Genomic DNA, 21,865 nt, shown 5'->3' on the forward strand with positions numbered 1-21,865 from the left:
GTCTGTAGAGCAGGTAGGAGTAAGGGGACAAGTTCCTCTCACAATAGATAAGATGCCCACTACCGTAGCAATGAAAGATACCCTAAGAGTTAATTCTGATCAACCTAAAGGGAGGGAAGATATATGCCTTTATATAATATTAATAATAAAATAGAGCAGGGTAAAAAAAAACCCTGTCCCAGATTACCTCAAACCTCGTGATCAGAGGCAGCTGATTGTTAAGAATGAGAAAAAAAAAAAAACCTCAGTACTAGACAGGATAGCTGTAATAGACAGTTATGCAAATCTACTACTATCCACTGTATATTCTAGGGGTGACTAAAGGAGGAAGGGAAGTTGAGCAGAGACACTCACAGTGAGAGTCCACACTGAGTCAGAATTCTTCCCCAAAATAATTCCCAAATGTGTATCAGTGAATTCAAAAAAGCACACTGTTTGTTGGTGTGGAGGCTGGGGCCTGTGGCTTTGAAAGCTGTAGGATTAAGGAAGAAAGGATGACAAGAATGAGAAAAAGAAAAAAAAAAGAGAGAGAAAAAAGAAAACGATAAGAAAAAGAACAGTCGTAAAAGAGCAGTGAAAGGAAAGAGTTTATTTATTTATTTATTTTTAATGATTTAATTAGCTATATGGGGTCAGGTGGGGGGGGTTGGCTACTTAGAAAGAAAAAAGGCCAGAGGTTTCAGAAGGGTATAGACTTAGAATGAATGATACTCCCTGGTGGGACAGGAATTTGCTAAAGACAGAAGCTCAGCAGGGGAGCCTGCTAGGAGCTGGTCCCCAGGGACTGGTTATATGGGGGGGGGGAAAGGGGGAGGAGGTGTGCTTAATAATTAAAAGGAAAGAATTTTTTCCCCTTTTTTTCTACTCTATTTCTTAACCCAAATTAAGTTATAGTCACCTCCTAGGTGTTACCGCTAGCACCCCTTAATGACTGGCCCACTAAAGGCAGAAAATCCTACCGTTTCCAGAAGATGTGGTCAGAGCTCAAGCCACTAGCAGCTTCTCAGTCCGCCATCTTCTGGGAACCCCCTCTCCTCTTCTTTCTTCATCTCTCTCTCCCTGTCTCTTCACTATCTTCAAATGAAAACTCTACTGGGAGTAGAGGAGTCATGTATTTGAAAAATCCCCAACAGTAATACTGGTGGCAAAATAAATAATAAGTAAATATATATATGTATATATATATATATATATATATATATAGAGAGAGAGAGAGAGAGAGAGACTTTGGAAAGCATGACTTAGAATAGTTATAAATAGCACTAGAGTTGATGTGAGGTCTGAGAAATAGTTCTGTGGTGACTTATAATCTTAAGAGCTTTTTTTTTTTCTTTAGATAAATTTCTATCACTTAACTACTAATAATAATATTGCCTGATACTCATATTACTTTGAGGCTTGCCAAGAGTTTTTGTGTTCAGATTGTGTTCTTCCTAAGATTCTCCTTTGTTAACACTGATACACTGATATATATATATATATATATATATATATATATATATGATCTTGTTGACTATACTATACTAGTAATAAAAACACCATGAATCCATCCATCCACAGATACATACATACACACACATACATACATACACTTCAACAAGCATATTATTCCAACTCAGGATTCAGATTACTGGCATCAGTATGTGACCATATTTGGAAATACCTTAAATCTTATCTTGCTTTAAATGCACGTTAGGGCTCATCCTGCTTTTCCATCCATAGGGCCAAGTTTGTCTCCTTTCCTGACTGCACTGCTGTGGTGTCTTTTCCTTTCTCTTTCTATCTCTGTCTATCTGAAAATGGTTCAGCCTGGAGCTCTGAACCACTTGCAAGAACAACAAAAATTCACTTAAAAAGTAAAAATATCACTATTTTCCTTTGAGCCATTAATATTTGTTTGTTTCTAATATTTGTGAAGTAAATTTCAGTAGCATTTAATGCAAAAATTTTCAAATAAATAATTGCATTATAATTATTTAAAATCAGTTTTACTTAGGAATGTATAAATGATTGATGTGTATGTTCAGAGTCAAGGCTTTGTATGTAGTTGAAAAGAAACATGGTGATTTTGATAATTATAAGCTAAAAATCCTTTATGGAATAACCATGCTATCTAAAACATCTTATAGATTCTCTATCAAAATAAGAGTGGCATTCTTTAAGAAAATAGAATAAACAATTCTAAAACTTGTATGCAATTACAGATGGCAATAGATAGCTAAACTAATTATGACAGAAAAGCTGAAGAAATGGGAGGCATCATGTGCTCTGACTTCAAACTATTCTATAAAGCTTTTGTAATCAAAACTGTATGACAGTGGAACAAATCAGGTACACAGACCAATGAAGTAGAATAAACTAGAAATCACAGGCACATATATGAACATCTTATGAAACTCTACCCCACAGAATTTATAAATTTTGTAAATCGATGTTATCTTAATAAATAAAATAGAATACAAAGTGAAAAATCCTTGTGGAGTAATATGGAATATAAATAAATATAGAGGACATATAAATAAATACAGTCATGTGGAAAGTAGAGGTCACTCTAGAAAGTGTCAGGATTTCTGTTCATTTGCATGCTTCAATATTTTTTGGTGTCACAGTATACAGTATATTTCTGTCATCTTCTGAGGGACTAACATGTCCTCTGGAATTTGGTGAAATGTATATACTTTATTCATTCACTTATTTTGTCACCAGGTTTATCACTGGGGCTTAGTACCTGCCCAAGGACCCCACATCTCTGAGTAGCCTTTATTCCTTTTTCTTCAACACAGTCTGTGAAAGAAAAGTAGATGGAGAGATAGAGTAGAAAAACATTAGCAGCCCTTCTTTACCACTCACTCCTGAAGCTTGTCCCGTATAGGTGGTTACCCAGGGCTAGAACTTAGGTCTTTGGGCCTGATAATGTGTGTGTTCTATCTCATCCAACAGTTGATGAACTTTGAATTCAGATGTTTTTCCCAAGTTACTTGTTACCTTTGTGATTTTAAGGTGTGTGTGTTAACCCTGTTATAAATTAAGCATGAGTGATCTCATTGAATAGCTTTAATCAGACGTCATCACTTGGGTATTGCTGGTTAAACCATTGAATTCAATCACCAGCACAGTTGAATATAGACAGTGCTCAGACTTAGTAAATCATAAGGAAGCTTGTCCCTGCTTTATGAATTTTCTCTACTTTGTTCAGAAATGTATCCAACTGAAACTCTAGATGTTTCTGTCATTCCATCAGAGCCTTCTTTCAGGACATGGAAGCCATCTTGTCCTTTTTTGCCTTGTACCAAAGCAGTCTCCCTTAGTCCTTGTCGTTTTTTACATAAGCGCTCCTCTTCTCTCCTCCCATCTTTTGTAGTTTTACTTGGTTTATACTTCCTTCTGAAACCTACTTTATAGCAAAACTTTGTGACTATTTTCGTCCATTTTTAATGAAATTTTGTTGCCACGTCAGTCTTTCTCTCATAACTTAGACCATACTTTTTGTATTTGTTTTAAACTCAGATAATGACATTTTCAGTAACAGTGTGTCACTGACCTGCTCTGCCTTTGCCAGTTGGAGATTATTGAGCTAAGAAAATCCATTTCCTTGGCACAGTCAAGAGTATTATGTTTTGTACTCAACAAAACATTCACTTACAGATTGAATGGGTTTGTGAGTTTTCTAAGAATTAGAACACAGTACAGTACAAGTAGTAGCGGCTATGTACCAAAGTTCTTTTTACCTATTGAAAATTCAGAATGCAGTGCCTCTAAGGAACCATTATGCGTACTTGTTGTTCACACAGAAATAGTGGTTCTAGAGATTTCTTTTGATAGAAGAGCTGATAAATCAGCTTCCCTGTAGTTAGTTCTTTAGATGGTATAGAACCCCTTTATGCAAATACTTTCTGTAGTTTACATTGAAGTCTAAACTCCAACAGAAGAAAATTCAAAACCAGTAAAAGTTCTTTGTGACATAATATACTCTGGTATCACTAGAACATTTCAACAGAACTCAAATTTCCTAGAGAAAAACTAGGCTTTAGAATGGCTGCTTTATCTAGGGTGGTTGGAGCAAAACTCATATTAAATATAATTACTATAGTACACATTTAAAAAGAAACCTTTGGAAGGTGTTCAACTATGTGATAGCATGTTTCTTATAACTTTGGGTTCTGGTTACAAAGTATATATAGTGCAAATTTTCTAATTGCTACTTTTAAAATATTATTTTTAATACCAGTGCAAAGACAGATCATTCGCTCTTTTGAAAACAGTGGTGATGAGGAGACAGTGTAAGGGTTATGCCAAAGGCTTTCAAGTATGTGTCTTTGAGGTCTCAGGTTCAATCCCCAGCACCACCATAAGTCAGAGCTGAGCAGTTGACTTGTGTTTCTCTCTGTAATTTTCCTCTCTCCTATTAAATATAATAATTGAAATATTTTTAAAAGGAAGGCAACTAACATAGACTAATTTCAAATGACCTAAATTTTCTTTGCTTGCTGAAGATCATAAGACTTTGTGATATTCAATATACATATTATAGATACAACCATAAATTATCAATTTATCTAATATTTATTTTCTGGAGTTTAATAATAACTCTACTGCAATTCATCCTTAGTTAACTATGATTACATCAACATAAAAAATGTGGCCATAGGTATCATGTCATTCTAAAAGCAGAGATGCTGTCATGTTGCAAAGTTCTATTAAGTCAAATGGAACTTAACTGAGTTAGTGTGTGTCTGATGTGCTGAAATGATTTTTCAAAGACATCACACTCTTAATGAGCAGTTAATATTTATATTGTACACAGGAAGGGAACGATAGTATCCAGGGGATGGTACATCTTCAGAATGAAAGTACATTTACCAAGTGCAAGGATTGGGGTTCAAGCCCCTGTTCAGTCTTCATCTTCAGGGAGGACTTTGGCTGGTAGCTTCTCTATGTGACAGAGAGAAAAAAAAAAAATAACACAGCCACACTGAATGACCCAGCACTTCATTTTGTCAACTTCAAGTGGTTCTAAGACTATCCTGGATATATAATTGTAATATTACCATTTTCTTACTCTTTTACTTGTTCCTGAATTAGTTAACATTCCTCCCCTCAACATTTCAACTGCTCAATTTTCAGCTTCACCTGATAATCATGCTTCTTGTTACCATGAAAACAGAAGCAAGTAGAAGAGAATATGATCTTTTCTCCCACTACCTATTACCAACACCCATCTCTATCCTAAGAGAAATGAAGTTCTGATATTATAGTATGTATCAGATATCATCTTCTTTTGGCAACTCCTGGACATTGTTTTAGAAAGCTCCACCCAGGGCGGGGGTAGATAGGATAATGGTTATGCAAAAAGACTGTTAATGCCTGAGGCTCTGAAGTCCCAGGTTCCATCCCCCTTACCACACCATAAGCCAGAGCTGAGCAGTGCTGTGGTGTTTCTCTCTGTGTCTCTCTCTCTGCATCTTTCTCTAAAACAAAATAAATAAAATACTTAAAAAAAAAAAAAGAGAAAGCTCCACCCAATATTCTTTTGAAAATCATCTGCCTTTCTGAATTTCCCTAACCATTTCTATCAGCAAATGAAAATAGTAGATTTGCATCCAAGAGAGTCACCAGAGCACTCCTCTGGAATACACAGTGTCAAATTCAACTTTGGGCCTCAAACATGCTGCTGAACACCTCTTTAAATCTTTACTTATACCCTTATTTATTTTGAGGATGCCTGATTTTTCTGTTCTTACTACAGTGTTTACCAGTTTTATCTACCCTTTCCTCCCTCCCTTTTTTTCACTTCTAGTGATGAACTTGATGTAATACATAGAAATGTTGACTTACTAATAATGTGTACCTAAAACTTACATAATGGTATAATACAGTATTGCTTCAATTAAAAAATGATAGTCTCCTGCCTTTAATTAGTAAGAATTTAAAAAGAAATGCCAAATTTGAATATCTTTCTTTCAGGGCACATAACTAATATGCCAAGGGAATTGTGTTGGCTCTACCTTCAGAATAAAATGTATCTGGTTTTTATTGTCTCTTTATTTATTGACTCAAAGCAAAATATTACTATATCTCATCTGGATTATAGCTCCCCTTCTCCTCTTGTTACTCCTCTGGGATTATTTTCAGCATCAAGCTATTGTTTTTATCTTCTTCCTTTCCTTAGAACCTCCAGTGACTACTTCTTAATCCAAAATAAATGTTACAAAGGCTATCTCCTGTTAGTCCCCTGAGCATCTTCTTTCCATATTCTCTGGAGATACTCAGTAATCTTCTTACGTTTCTCTTTTTTAAAATTTTTTATTATCTATGTTTATTTATTGGCTAGAGACAGCAGGAAATTGAGAGGGAAGGGGATGATAGAGAGGGAGAGAAAGACACCTACAGCACTGCTTCACCACTCACAAAGCTTTCACCCAGCAGGTGAGGACAGGGGTCTCGAGCCTAGGTTCTTGCACCCTGTAACAGGTGCGCTCAACCAGGTGTGCCAACTCCTAGCCCCTCACTTTTCCTCAAACAAACCAAGTACACTGTAACCTCTGGAGCTTTACCTCGTATTTTCTCTGTAAAGAATTATTTTCCTCCTCCTGTCCTCAACCCTTTCTAGTTCTTATCCCCCACAAGAATCCCATCTATTCCATCTATTTCTACTCTCCATTCATCAGTTGCATGATGGTCTCCTTAGTTTTTTAGCTCAACCCAGCAGTGTCATCATATCATACTTATTTCTGTAACTATGTTATATGAAATAGTGATGTCTTTTAACTAGAGCATTTTTGTTATTCTTTTCTTGCTTTTTTTTCTCTACAGAAATTTTTTTTTTCTCTACAGAACTTTTATTGTCTGGAAGACTGTGCAATTTATTTAATTATGTGGGTTATTATCAGTGTTTAATTATTTAATTTATTTTCTCAGCTTCACCCAGACCCAAGGTATTAACACTCACCAGGTGAACTGCTATTGATGAAAAATACTGACATCATTGTAGTGCTGAGTTATTTCTAAAAGTTAAAATTTTATTTTAATGATATACAGATATGTATGAGAGAGAGGACAGAGTACTGCTCACTGCTCAGCTCTCACTGATGGTGGTGGGGATTAAATTTGAGACCCCAGAGCCTCAGGCATGAAAGTCTTTTGCAGAACCATTGTGCTATCTCCACAGCCCTGCATTTTATTTTAGTAGTATGATTTTTAGAGTGATTTATATTGCTTAGTATATTCTTTATGGTGGGCATACAACAAATAGAATTTGTTGTTCTTATGGGGTTTTACTGCTCTGGACCACCTTTTTCAGAAAGAACAAGACACTTTGGGAGAGAAGGAAAGAAATTGAACTGAGGGCTAAACTATAATCTGGGTCACACACATGCAAAGCAGGTATGCTATCTTGCTGCCTAGCAACAAGTATTTGAACACTGAAAAAATACTTCTGGAGCAAAGTGAATGCTAGTTCTGTCACAAATGGAACTAACTCAGAGTGAATATTGACTTTTAAGGTTTGCACTCTTAATTGGGCAATATTTAGAGGGCTTTGAGGAAATGAGATTAAATTAAGTGAGGGTATAACTGATATTCTAATCTAGTTGTTGTATAAGAAAAGAGTAATATGGAACAAAGATATGATAGATAAAAATATAGATAGATAGATAGATAGATAGATAGATAGACAGATAGGGATATAGATAGATAGATAGATAGATAGATAGATAGATAGATGATAGATAGGTAGAGAGAGAGAGATTTTCAAATGCGTAAGACACAGCAAGGAAAGACCATGTGAGGACATAGTGAGGAGATATCTGAATGAAAGCCCAGGGGAAGACTCACTGGTAACTGAAACACTTAGCACCTTGATTTTGAATCACCAGCTTCCAGAGTTATAAGCAAAGCATTTATTTTGATTAAACTACCCAGTCTATGGTATTTTTGTATGGTTACCCAAGCAGACTAAGATAGTGGGTACGTGGGACACTATTATGTTGGCCCTTTTGAATTTATGCCTTTTGAAAGTGAAGAAAAAAAAAAGGAATTCCTCTGCTGGAAGTTTCTGATTCATGTCAATAAAATAGAAATGTTGTTTGAAATTTAAATCTCATCTTGCTACTCTGCTTCCTAACCCCATTCTATCTGACCTTGTAGTTTTCTCTCTAATCTATCACCCACGGTATTTAGTAGTCCACAAGAGAAAGTCCAACCTGCTTAGCCAGCCAATCTTTCCCATAATTAAGCTCTAAATGAATCTTTCCAGAAATGTCTCCCTCTGCTCTCTGTAATAAATTCCTATACTTCAGCCAGAAGAAACTCACTTTACATCATCAGAAATACTCTCTCCACTTCTATATGTAATTACTTCAGGTTCTAATAAATTTTTACTATGAAATAAAAAATACCTAAACAGTAGCTAGTCCCAATTATATACATCAACATAAATTACGACGGCACAAATTCTAATATCAGTTTTCATTTTTTCTTTCTTTGGGATTTGGTAATAACTTTTCGTTAACATGACTAAGGAATTCATTTTTTAAAATGTTTTTATGATCTTTATTTACTTATTGGATAGAGACAGCCAGAAATGGAGAGGGAAGAGGCGATAGGGAGGAAGGGAGAGAGAAAGATACCTGCAACACTGCTTCACCACTTGCAAATGCAAAGCTTTCCCCTTGAAAGTGGGGGTCAGAGCTTGAACCCGGGTACTTGCACAATATAACATGTGTACTCAATCAAGTACACCTCCACCCAGACTCAGGAATTCTGATACAACTGTAGATCTCCTGTGTTTTTGGTGTAACCATGTCTCCTGGCTTCAGTATTCTCAACTGATTAAGTTGGTTGTCATTGTTTCACCCATGCTAGCTTTTTCAGATTGAGAGAGAGAGAGAGAGAGAGAGAGAGAGAGAGAGAGAGAGAGAGAGAGAAGGGAAAAGATACCACAGCACTGAAGCTTTCCCCACAGGAAAACCTGGCTGGAATCTGGGTCATGCACATGACAAAGCAGTTTCCTTCCTAGATGAACCAACTTGCAGACCCTGATTACTCCTTCGTTTTGCATTTATGTACTTGCAACAGATTTGATCCATACTAACTGTGTTATTTTTCTTTTATCTTCCATGCTTCCGCTTACCCCAATACTTACTTTCTTAAGCACACGTCAAGATATTGCGTTAATTTACCACAATGCATTATTCCATGTTCTCTTTACTTCATTTTACTGGCATGCATATATGTAAGTTTCAAGACTTTGTTTTACAGAGCAGGAATAGCTGACTATCCTTTTTTACATCATAATTTTTTTTATATACAAACTCCTAACAGATATCCCTCTAATTCATCTAATGGATATTCATTCATTTTTACAAATTTTTCAGCAGAGATGTAACTTATTCAATCATGTCTCTGTTGAAAAGATTTCTTGTTTTGTTTTTTTTTCCATCTTTGCCACTAAGGCAATCCATCTATGAACACCCCTGTTTACATTACATTATATTCATAGTTTTATTTCTGTGTGAGTGGAATCACTGTTATTATATGTGTTTTAATTAAGACATATGGTTCTTGAGCTGGGGAAAGAATGTAATAATTCTGCAAAAGATTTTATTGCCAGAGACTCTGAAATCCCTGGTTCAGTCACCAGCACCACCATAAACAGTTCTTTCCTCCATTCCATCCTCCCTTCCTTCCTTCCTTCCTACCTTCCTTCCTTCCTCCCTCCCTCCCTCCCTTCCTTCCTTTCCCCCCTAGGGTTATCACAGGGGCTTGATACCAGCACTACTAATCCATTGATCATGACAGCCAAGTTTTTCCATTTTTTGTTGGACAGGACAGGGAGAAATTGAGGAGGGGGAGACAGAAGGATAGACACCTTCAGACCTGCTTCACCATTTGCAAAGTGATCCTCCCTGCTGATGGAGAGCCTGGGGGCTCAAACCCACATCTTTGCATGGGTCCTTGCACTTTATACTATGTGCAGTTATCTAGGTGCACAACTGCCCACCCCCTCTCTGTGGCTTTCTTTATTTCTCACACATTAAAAATTGAATATATATATAATAATATATATTTATAACATATATTATTTCTAATATATATAATATATATTTCTAATATATATTAGAAATAATATATATTAGAAAATCCATTAAAGAACCATGCATTTTCTAATATTAGAAAATGCATGGTTCTTTAATGGATTTTCATTGAGGACTTTTTTTTTTAAGCTTTTTTTAATATTTATTTAATTTATTTATTCCCTTTTGTTGCCCTTGTTGTTTTATTGTTGTAGTTATTATTGTTGTTGTCGTTGTTGGATAGGATAGAGAGAAATGGAGAGAGGAGGGGAAGACAGAGAGGAGGAGAGAAAGACAGACACCTGCAGACCTGCTTCACCGCCTGTGAAGCGACTCCCCTGCAGGTGGGGAGCTGGGGTTCGAACCGGGATCCTTATGCCGGTCCTTGTGCTTTGCGCCACCTGCGCTTAGCCCGCTGCACTACAGCCCGACTCCCATTGAGGACTTTTTTTATAAGAATGCTGTTGCTTCAGGGATATAATTTCACAACACTTAAAATGTATTCACTCACCTGATCCACCTTAACTAAGCCCTCTTTCCCTGCTATGATGAGCTCTGGGCCCCCACATTCCTCCGAGCTCCCCTCCCCACTTTAGTGACCCCAGATTTACAGACACAGACAAAGCATGATTACATGCTTCACCCTGACTGTTGCTTTATTTCCTGAATCCGTCATAGAAATGAGATCATTTAATACTAGTTTTTTCTGTTTCTGATTTGTTACCCTAGCATGATCCCTACCATTTCCATCCATGTTGTAACAAAAGGCCTGCTTTAATCTTTTCTTGAAGCTCAGTAGCATTATATTACTTAAATCACAGCTTTCACATTCACTCATCTATTATTGGATATTTGGGTTGTTTCCAAATCGTGGCTGTGATCTTGGCTTGTATATATCTTTTTGAATTAGTGTTTTTGAATTCTTTGGATATATACCTAGGAGAGAAATTCCTGGATAAACTGACAGCCCTGTTCTTTTTTTTTTTTTCTTATTTATAAAAAGGAAACATTGACTAAACCATAGGATAAGAGGGGTACAACTTCACACAATTCCCATCACCAGAACTCTGTATCCCATCCCCTCCCCTGATAACTTTCCTATTCTTTAACCCTCTGGGAATATGGACCCAAGGTCATTTTGGGATACAGAAGGTTGAAGATCTGGCTTCTGTAATTGATTCCCTGCTGCACCTGGGCGTTGATAGGTCTATAAATATTCCCAGCATGTCTTTCTCTTTCCCTAGTGAGGAAGGCCTCTGCATCAGCCCTGTTCTTATCTACAAAATTTAGGACCCCCTAACACTTCATCTGCACTATTCCAGCCTTTAGGTCCATGATTGCTCAACAGTTTGGTTGGCTTTGTATGTTAACTCTAGCCACCAGGTTCCAGATGCTAGCAGGATGCGACCAGACTTCCCTGGACAGACAACCCCACCAATGTGCCTTGGAGCTCCGCTTCCCCAGAGCTTTCCCACTAGGGAAAGAAAGAGACAGGCTGGGAGTATGGATCGACCTGTTAATGCCCAGGTTCAATGAGGAAGCAATTACAGAAGCCAGACCTTCAACCTTCTGCATACCAAAATGATCTTGGGTCCATACTCCCAGGGGGTTAAAGAATAGGAAAGCTATTAGGAGAGGAGATGGGATACGGAGGTCTGGTTGTGGGAATTGTGCCAAGTTGTACCCTTCTTATCCTATGGTTTTGTCAATATCTCCTTTTTATAAATTAAAAAGAGTATTGAAAAATCTCCAGACTATTTTCCAGAAACAGTATGAACCAGTAATAATCAGTGCTGACAAAGATGTGAAGGAAAGGGAAATCCTTCTATAAGACTGAGAATGTAAACTGGTACCAGTCCTTAACAAACATTTTAATGCTGTTTTTTAAATATCTGTGTGAACTAGCACTGCTTAAGCAATATATAAAAGTCCCTAAGAACATGGGGAAAATTCTAGGCATTATCACATTTTTTTACCATATGCCAGTTATGTGGAAATTCGTCCTATTTCAGCATTATTTTCATTTATACTTATCCTTAGTCCCAGGACTGGTTTCATATATCTATATGTCTCCTGATTATTTTGATTTACTCTGTAAGTTGTCTATTCTAATTTATTAACTTCTTTTTCCGTTGAGATACCAGATTTTACCTTGTTTTTAAACCTTCTTATATATTAAATGTAACAACTTGTTTAATTGTCTGTATTGCATGTGTATATTTCACAATCTATTAGCTGTTTAAGGTGTGTTTTTGTAGAAAAAATTCAAAATTTTATATAATAAATATGTTCATCTTTTGTTTTTCTTACTTCTACATTGTCTGTCTTGCTTTCAATGAACTCTCAAGTATCGAAGTTGTATATTTAATCTCCTAAATGGTCTTCTAAGATTTGTATTGTTTTATAATTACATCTTTAATCAACAGAAATAGGGTGTGACAGGGATCCAATGTGCTTTCTTCTAATGGCTAGTCTGTTATAACATCAATTTACTAAATGAGACCATCCTTTGCAAATGAACTGAAATACCTCCTTAGTGATCCATTATGTTCCATAATATATTGTTGTCTGTTTCTAAGCCATGTGTGCCTCTTTGCCTTTGCCAGTGACTTTACACTTTTCATTCATAGATAACTTTCCTCTTACCAGTTAGAAGTTCTCTTTCCTTCCTCTGGGAACCCTATAGTACTTTATTTTTCTTCTAAGGCACTTACCACATCCTAAAATTATTATTATTATTATTATTATCATTATATATTTTTACCAGAGCACAGTTCAGCTCTGGCTTATGATGGTGTGAGGGATTGAACCTGGGACTTTGGAGCCTCAGGCATGAGAGTATTTGCATAACCATTATTCATTCTACCCTCTACCCCCTATTTTGAATTATAGTTGCATATGTACATTTCCTCAGTTTCACTATGAAGGAAAAATCTGATTGATCTTTGTCTACTCTACAGTTCCTTGAGCAATTTAGAAATTTCTAACATTGGGTTGGTAAAATAGCTCACTTGGATAGTGTGTTGCTTTGACAACTTGCAAGACCCAGTTTCAAGCTTGTCTTCTACTGCACTGAAGGAAGTTTCAGGGCTGTGGTCTCTTTTTCCTTTTCCCCTCCCTCTCCTCCTTCTCCCTTTCCCTCTCCCTCCCCCTGTTCCTCTCCCTCTCCTTCTCTGTCTCTATATAAAAAATAAAAATTAAAAGAAATCTCTAACATTAAACAAATTTAATAATGAGTATATACACATTGTGGGAAGCCTCATAGGTTTAACTTTGATTCTTGCTACAGTAAATGGAGTTAAACCAAGATTTCTTTCCTTCCTTCCTTCCTCCCTTCCTTCCTTCCTTCCTTCCTTCCTTCCTTCCTTCCTTCCTTCCTTCCTTCCTTTCTTCCTTTCTTATTTATTTTGCCTTCAGGATTATCACTGGGACTTGGTGCCTGTAACCACTGCTCCTGGAGGCCATTTTTCCATTTTGTTGCCCTTGTTATTGTTGTAGTTATTATTATAGTTGTTATTGCTATTGTTGTTGGATAGGACAGAGAGATATTGACAGAGGAGGGGAAGACAGGAGAGGAAGGGGCAGAAAAAGATACACACCTGCAGAACTGCCTCACCGCTTGTGAAGTGACCCCCCTGCAGGTGGGAAGCCAGGAGCTCAAACTTGTATCCTTACTCTGTCCTTTTGTTTTGGGCCATGTGTACTTAACCCTGTGCTACCGCTCCACCCCCCTTTTAAAATAATTTTTATTAGGATATGCTGATGGTTTACAGTGCAGTCATTGACACATGGTTTCATCATGCACCAGTACCCAAGATTCTCTACAGCCCCCCCTTTCCCAGAGTCCTTTGCTTTGATGCAATATACCATGCCTGGTACTTTTATTGTGGTATACATGGGTAAATAAATACAGATGACCCAGTCAGGCATAGTTCATTGTCCTGTATGAACATTCAGAAGGTATTTCAATTCACTTTAATTGTATTTACCACCATTTATTTTTCTGCTTGGAAGTAGTAAATGATAACAGGTAAATTCATTGGTTTCAAGAAAACAAATTAGAGAAAAACATATAAAAAGTAGTATTTTCTCTTTTTTTCCCTTAATTATAGCTTTTCAGGTGCCTATTTTTCTACAGTATAATAACTAATGACAATCATAGCAACTAACATTTCTAACTCATTAATGTGTTGACATTGTACAAATTGTGATATTCAAGTTAGCAAAATAGAGCAATTAGCAGATGTTTACCTAGAGCTACCTAAAATCATACAGCTTTAACTCCAGGCCTATAACAATTAGTAGAGGAAGTGCTTATGGTCGCTGCTGGGTAAAATAAAGTGGGAAAATCTGCTTTGTTTCCAGCTGTTATTGTGCAGATCATTGAGAAATGTTGAAAGCTGACTCAGTCTTGGTCTTTTTTTTTTTGCCATAATGTTTGCTCTCTACATTCAGTATGGATGCAGAACAGTGAACCAGTGAGTAATAAGCTTAAATACTCCACTTGGCATGTGACAATAATGAGACATAGTCCTTGTGTTTAAAAAAAAAAACAAAAACCCTGATTTTCTTGTTCTGCTAGGGTGCTTGAAGACCCCTGGACTGAACCTTTCCTTTCATTTCTGTTGAACAAAGTGACCTGTCTCCTTGTACACTGGAAAGAAATCTAAACCAAGAGGAGGGGCTGGCCAGATAAATTATACTTAGTGACCCTGAGAGATAGACAAGGAATAAGTGGGAAAATTGTGAGTGAGCCAGCATCAACAATCACATATAACATGAAAAAAGATGCAGTTGTCTTGAAATGAAAACTTGGAAGTTCAGACAAGGCAGGTCAGTTGGCAAGGTTGATGGACAATCACCACCTTTTAAATATGCTTATTTATGCCATTTCCGGCAGCTCTTACTGAGATTTATTTTAAAAATATCAAAATATTTCTGAGGTCAGGAGGCCATCCATTAAGTGTTTTAATAGACATCTTTTTCAATAATACTCATTTTCTACAGAAGATTTTTCTCTATCCTGGTAGCTCTAAAATTAACAAAGTGAGCAAATAAAGCTTCAATCACCGGTAGATGTGATGAAAGCTCTTTTTGTCTCCATTACTTTTTTCCCTCTAAGATCTTCCATTGAAATGGGTAATGTAGATTTTTTTACCAGGAACACATCAGTGACAGAAAGTCAACCTAATAAAAACAAGCCAAGGATCATGAATCTAATATCAAAGTCTTTGATTAAATTCTGAGAATAGGCCAATTGAGACATCTATTGATAATTCTCAGAGTTCATAGCAAAGAAATGCTCTGAGAAAGCATTTGAAGAACTAGAAGATATTATAGTGACAAGAATCTTATAGCCTGTTAGTAGTTTTAGTACCATTCTGTAATATTAAGACATGATGCTGGTTCAATCTTGATTAGTTTTTTTCTATGTCTCTAGGACAAGTGACAAGCCAAAGGTAGTTTGGCTGGTTTTGAGCTGAGAGGAAGTAGGTAGATAAGTGCCTTGACAAGAAGAGAAATAGTGGGAGGCTAGTGTTGAAGTAAACCCTAGAGAATCAAGATTTCATTAAAAAAAAAAAAAAAAGCCATGCTGGGTTTAACTTGCCTTCCCTGATAAGGAAACACAGCTTTATATTTTAATAAAGTGAGGAGTAGTTTACTTTAACAGTAGGTTGCTAGACATAGGATCTTCTGAGAAAGGAATGATACAAATATTTGTACCCTTTAAAATGCTAATACATAAAAATAAACGAACAAAGCACTTGAGTGATTAAAATCTAAATGAGATAAAGTATAATAATAGAAATATAAACTATGCAAATGATGGAATCTTTTCCTCACTATGTCTTAATGGTAGAGGTAATAATGTACTTCCAATTGATGTTAAAAAGAAATTGTTTTATTATGTTTACTACACAATGAGTCTGCCTAAGGCATTCTCTAGTTATGTTATACATTATTAACTGTTAAAAACCATTACTCCGAATAGCACCCAAGTGGCCTGAAAGTTAATGTATCTTTTTAAGTGCTTAGCTCACAAATGGAGTGTCTTAGACACTGAAAAAGTGATTGCTGATTCACTGACTCCGAATCTGCTATGATTACAATAAAGTTTGGGGTGAGAATTACATGTCAGGAATCATTACAGGAAGAAGAGGGGAAAGGTTAAACTCAGGAAAACAGACATTCCAGGTACTGGTTTCATGATATTTTAGGGTATACATTCCAATAACTGTGACAGCATTTCCCAAGCAATAGGGAGATTTTCAAAGTAATATGTGGAGTGTGAATTCACACAGATCTTTGACAGGCATGAAGCATGTGATTTCATTTTCCTGTAGTATGCCTTTTTACAATGATTAATAAGCAAATGATAGGGAAAAAATGGACTAAGCCTATGCAGTTCTTTCTTTCTTTTCTCCAAATCTTTTAAGCATACTTGGTCTTCAAATAGTCTATACCTTATGCACGAAAGAGGGTAATTAAGTGCCTGTATTATTTAATTTTCAAAACATTTATTCTACTTTTAATTTTTTAATTATCTTTATTTGATAGAAACATCCAGAAATAGAGAGGGAAGGGGGGAAATAGAGAGGAAGAGAGATAAAGAGACACCCGCAGTCTTGCTTCACCACTCTGGAAGCTTGCCCCCTGCAGGTGGGGACTGGGGGCTTGTACCTGGGTCCTTGCATGTTGTAACATGTGCACTCAGCCAGGTGTGCCACCACTCAGCCCCCGTTTATTCTAGTTTTAAAATATGTTTTTACTGCAAATGAGAGAAAGGGACCAGTCAGAGCACGATTCTGGTACAGATGACTTGAAGTGAAAAGTCTGGGTTTTATTCCCCATACCACCAATAATAGCCAGAGATGAGTGGTTCGACTGTTAAAAGCAAACAAGTAAAATAGAACTATCCCAGCCTTTCAACTCTATTCATATTTCATTCTGGTGAACTCTGACTTAAAGATACAGAAAAAAAGGGATTTATAAGAGAGAGAAGAGAAAGAGTGAACACACAGGTAGAAGGCACAAAAAACGTAAGGGAGAGAAGAAGGGTTTGACCAAGGAAGGTGAAAACTTTCAGAAGTGGGTAAACCACTTACCCTTTACCCATGAAGCATGGCTACCCACTGTTTCTCTGACTAATTAACCAATGATATTCATTTTTCAAAATGCCCTCTACTATATATTTTTAAAAATAGGGAGCAGGGCAGTGACGCATACAGTTAAGTGCACATAATACAATGCACACGGATCCAGGTTTGGGCCCCCACTCCCCACTTGCAGAGAGATGATTCACAAACGGTGAGGCTGATCTGTAGGTATCTATCTTCCTGTCTCTCTTTCAGTTTCTCTCTGTGCTATTGAATAAAATGGAAAAAAAAACCAAGGAAAATGGCAACTGGAAGTAGTATATTCATAATCCTGGGATATATATATATATTCAATAATCTAAAAAATATATGAATGTCTGTGAGGTTGCATTTCAAATTACAAAGCACTTTTATTCTGTTTTATTTAAATTTTTTATTGAGCATAGTCGTATCAGATATTACTGTGAGATTTTTTTTTTTTTTTTACTTTTTTTTTTTTTAAATATTTATTTTATTTATTCCCTTTTGTTGCCCTTGTTGTTTTATTGTTGTAGTTATTATTGTTGTTGTCATTGCTGGATAGGACAGAGAGAAATGGAGAGAGGAGGGGAAGACAGAGAGGAGGAGAGAAAGATAGACACCTGCAGACCTGCTTCACCGCCTGTGAAGCGACTCCCCTGCAGGTGGGGAGCCGGGGTTCGAACTGGGATCCTTATGCCGGTCCTTGTGCTTTGCGCCACCTGCGCTTAACCCGCTGCGCTACAGCCCGACTCCCTACTGTGAGATTTTTATATTTTTCTAGATGACTTTTAAAGAAACAACACAAAATACATCAACATCAATATACAATCCCTTCTTAAGTTCAGGAAGAATAAACACTTAGTGATAGTTCCTAAAGGAAAAAAGGACATTTGACAGCATAGAAGAGAGCTCTTTAATGCTAGTCAAATTTGGGTGAGGCCATCAGGAAAACTAATATGACCTTATGTGGCATTATGAAGTCATAGCATGGAAAGACAGTGATTAATTGCACCCTGTCTGAGCTAACCTACCTTAGGTTTAATTTTTAAATTTCATTCATTTATGTTGAATAGATACACAGAGACCTTGAAAGGTAAAGAGGAGGGGGAGAGAGTGGGAGAAATAGACACCTTTTAGGACTGCTTTTCCATTCATGAATCCTCCACCCTTCATGTGAGGACAGAGTGCTTGAACCAGGATCTTTTTGCATTGTAACATGTGTGCCCTACCAGATGCATCACTACCCTGTCCCCTAATACCTTAATACTCACCCAGAGGGCTATACATAGATCGCATTCTGACTAGAGGGTATGTCCAATACTAGGAAGTCAAACTGTTGACTATAAACAAGAGGAGAACAGAACTTATGTGAGAGTTGCCATGTGAAATAAGTGTGTTTGCTTCTGGCTCATAAGAGGAATGTTGTAACATGATATTTCAGTATCCCTTTCAGGAGATATTCTCATAGTAACAGATAACAGCAATAGAACTGACTATGCCACTTACCTTAAATCATAATTAGCATGATTCTGATAAGAATATTGTTTAATAAGTTTAGTAACCAAGTTATTAATCGTCAGGCTATCATTTGATTAATAATTAGTGATGTAAAACACAATTATTTGATTAAGAATGGATCAGAGAAATTGATCAGAGAAATTAGTTTCTTTCTACCAAAAATAGACTAGCACATATCCATTATATTTTTCCTGGAATGAATAATTTTTAAAAATATTTATTTATTTATTCCTTTTATTGCCCTTGTTTTATTGTTGGTGTTCTTGATGTTCTTGTTGTTGGGTAAGACAGAGAAATAGAGAGAGGAGGAGAAGACAGAGAGGGGCCGAGAAAGATAGACACCAGCAGACCTGCTTCACCGCCTGTGAAGTGACTCCCCTGCAGGTGGGGAGCTGGGGACTCGAGCCTGGATCCTTAACCCCTGTAGGTCCTTGCGCTTTGCGCCACCTGCGCTTAACCTGCTGCGCTATCGCCTGACCCCCAGGGGGATGAATAATTTTTATTACTTTATATCAGTGAACTTTTAAGTCACTTGCATTACTTTCTAACATTACATGACGGCACCTATTAATAATATTTCTTTGTGAATAATGTCTGCTTTATTTATTAGTCGCTTTGTCATGATGGTCATTAGTATTTGAAGATGTATAGATGAAGACATATGCAATATTGCATGTGTGGATCTATGTGTACACAATAATTTGTATGGTAGAGGTAGATTGTTCAGTGATAGAATTCCTCTTGACTCACAGAATTCCTTTTGATTCTCGGAGATTGAAAAGAAGAAAAAATAGGTTGTAGCAGAGAAACTTTAATTTATTGAAGAAATGTCTACAGAGCAATGTGTTGTGACATTCTAAAATGACATCAGGGAAAGCTTTCATTATCTTGATAGTAAACATAATTGACCAGATAGACAAGAGCTGTTTCTACAGGGTGGCTTAAGCAGCTTGAGATAAAGTGCTGATAATGTCTCTGGAGACTGGTAAAAGGAGTTGCAAAGAAACAAAGAGGAAATTTACCAGGAAGATCAGAAGGAGAAAAAAGGCATAGGAATCGTTTGTCTTCCTGTCTGAAGTTGCTCTCTTTCATCCTGTGACCCTCTTGCTTTCTGTAAGACCCCAGAATAAGTGAACATTTTTGTGTAGAAACGGAAGCCTGCTCAAGAGAAATTCTCTCGCTCTTTTCAAAGGACACAGTGCACTGGCCAGTCTATATTTCTACCTCTGCTCACTGTCCTTCATCCCTGTGTGTTGAGAGTGATTATTCGTCCCCTGCAGAACACCACATTTATGTTGAACAACAAGAATATCAATTAAAGTTGTTTTATGTTTTCAGACATGTTTCAGTGAGAAAGGAAATGTCTAGTTTCCATTTCCTTTCAGTACACATTTTATTAGAATATTTACTTATTGGAGTCGCGCGGTAGTGCAGCGGGTTAAGCGCACGTGGCACGAAGCGCATGCGCAAGGACCGGCATAAGGATCCCGGTTCTAAACCCGGGCTCTCCACCTGCAGGGGAGTCACTTCACAAGCGGTAAAACAGGTCTGCAGGTGTCTTTTTCTCCCCCTCTGTCTTCCCCTCCTCTCTCCATTTCTCTCTGTCCTATCCAACAATGACGACATCAATAACAACAATAATAACAACAACAATAAAACAACAAGGGCAACAAAAGGGAATAAGTAAATAAATATTTAAAAAATATATTTACTTATTTGGTTAGAAGCTCCCTTCTCTTTTCTGTGTCTTCCTTGCCTTATGTCTTTTGCATTGAGGTCATGCTCAGAGTTTAATTTAAAAACATTTGCTAGAGGATAAAATATTCTGATTTCTAAATCACTTAGTGCGTGTCATGTATTATTTATTTTGCTTATTACTTTCTTGTATATTAAACATGCATGCATATAAAGAAAATTACATTTCTTCACTATATACCCCATTCATCATATTTTTCTCATTCCCCTTATTTTTCTTCCTCCTTGCGAGATTAGTACCAGCAATATCATAATTCTACTGCCAGTAGTAAAAACAATAGAATCTTCTACATATCGGAAAGGTGATTGTAAGGTGCATGCTTATAAACATTGTTGTGGATAACAATATATTGTTATTTCTCCAACTCAGAGTGGAAGCAGAGGGAGAAAAGGTTGTCACATAGTACAAAAAATCCTTGTTTTGAATTATTTTAGGAGTAATAATGCAACTAAAGAATCACAATTTGTAGGATTAGAAGAAATGATATCAGGAAGCCAGGCAATGGTGTAGCCTGTTAAGCACACATACTACCATACTCAAGCACCCAGGTTCAAAATCCTACTCCCCATGGACCGACCAGTCAACGCCCATGTTCAGCGGGGAAGCAATTACAGAAGCCAGACCTTCTACCTTCTGCAACCCTCAATGACCCTGGGTCCATGCTCCCAGAGGGCTAGAGAATGGGAAAGCTATCATGGGAGGGGGTGGGTTATGGAGATTGGGTGGTGGGAATTGTGTGGAGGTGTACCCCTCCTACCTTATGTTTTTGTTCATTAATCCTTTCTTAAATAAAAAAATTTAAAAAAAAAATCCTACTCCCCACGTACAGGGGGATGCTTCACAAGCAATGAAGCAGGTCTCTAGGTCTCTCTCTTCCTTTCTCTCTGTCCCTGTCCTCTTTCAATTTCTCTCTGTTTTATTTAATAAAAATTAAAAAAAAGAAAGGAGGAAGGAAGGAATGAGAGTGAGAAAGAGAAAGAAAGAAAAGAAAAAAAAAACTGCCTAGAAGAATGGATTCATAGTGCAGGCCCAGAGTCCCAGCAATAACAGAGGCAATGTAAAGAGAATCACACACACACACACACACACACACACACACACACACACACACACACACACAGAGAGAGAGAGAGAGAGAGAGAGAGAGAGGAAACACTGACCTCAGTGGTTATAGAAAATAACAAAGGGAGATTAGTTTTTTATATTTAAATAGTAACAAACATTCCCATTTGTGTAATCTAGGGATACATTTATAAATAAAGCTGGATTGTAGAGTTTTAGTTACTTCATAGTTTGTATCTGGCATAGGCGGTATCATAAGCCATGAAATCACTAAAATTGTTTACTAATGTTTTTATCTAGATAAACAGTTATTTTGGAACTTTGATTAAGTTATCTTG

The 21,865-nt window shown here is 36.9% G+C and overlaps 1 protein-coding gene and 1 non-coding gene across 6 annotated transcripts in view; one reads left to right on the plus strand and one right to left on the minus strand.

Moving 5' to 3' along the window:
- NLGN1 (neuroligin 1) overlaps positions 1-21,865 on the plus strand; it is a 1,020,375-nt gene that overhangs the window by 404,705 nt on the left and 593,805 nt on the right. The window lies entirely within an intron of this gene.
- LOC132532915 (small nucleolar RNA SNORD56) lies at positions 6,921-6,991 on the minus strand. Its single transcript, XR_009544828.1, has one exon. It is a non-coding gene; the product is annotated as a small nucleolar RNA SNORD56 (small nucleolar RNA).

Source organism: Erinaceus europaeus, chromosome 14, assembly GCF_950295315.1.
Source record: "Erinaceus europaeus chromosome 14, mEriEur2.1, whole genome shotgun sequence".
Classification (NCBI taxonomy): domain Eukaryota; kingdom Metazoa; phylum Chordata; class Mammalia; order Eulipotyphla; family Erinaceidae; genus Erinaceus; species Erinaceus europaeus.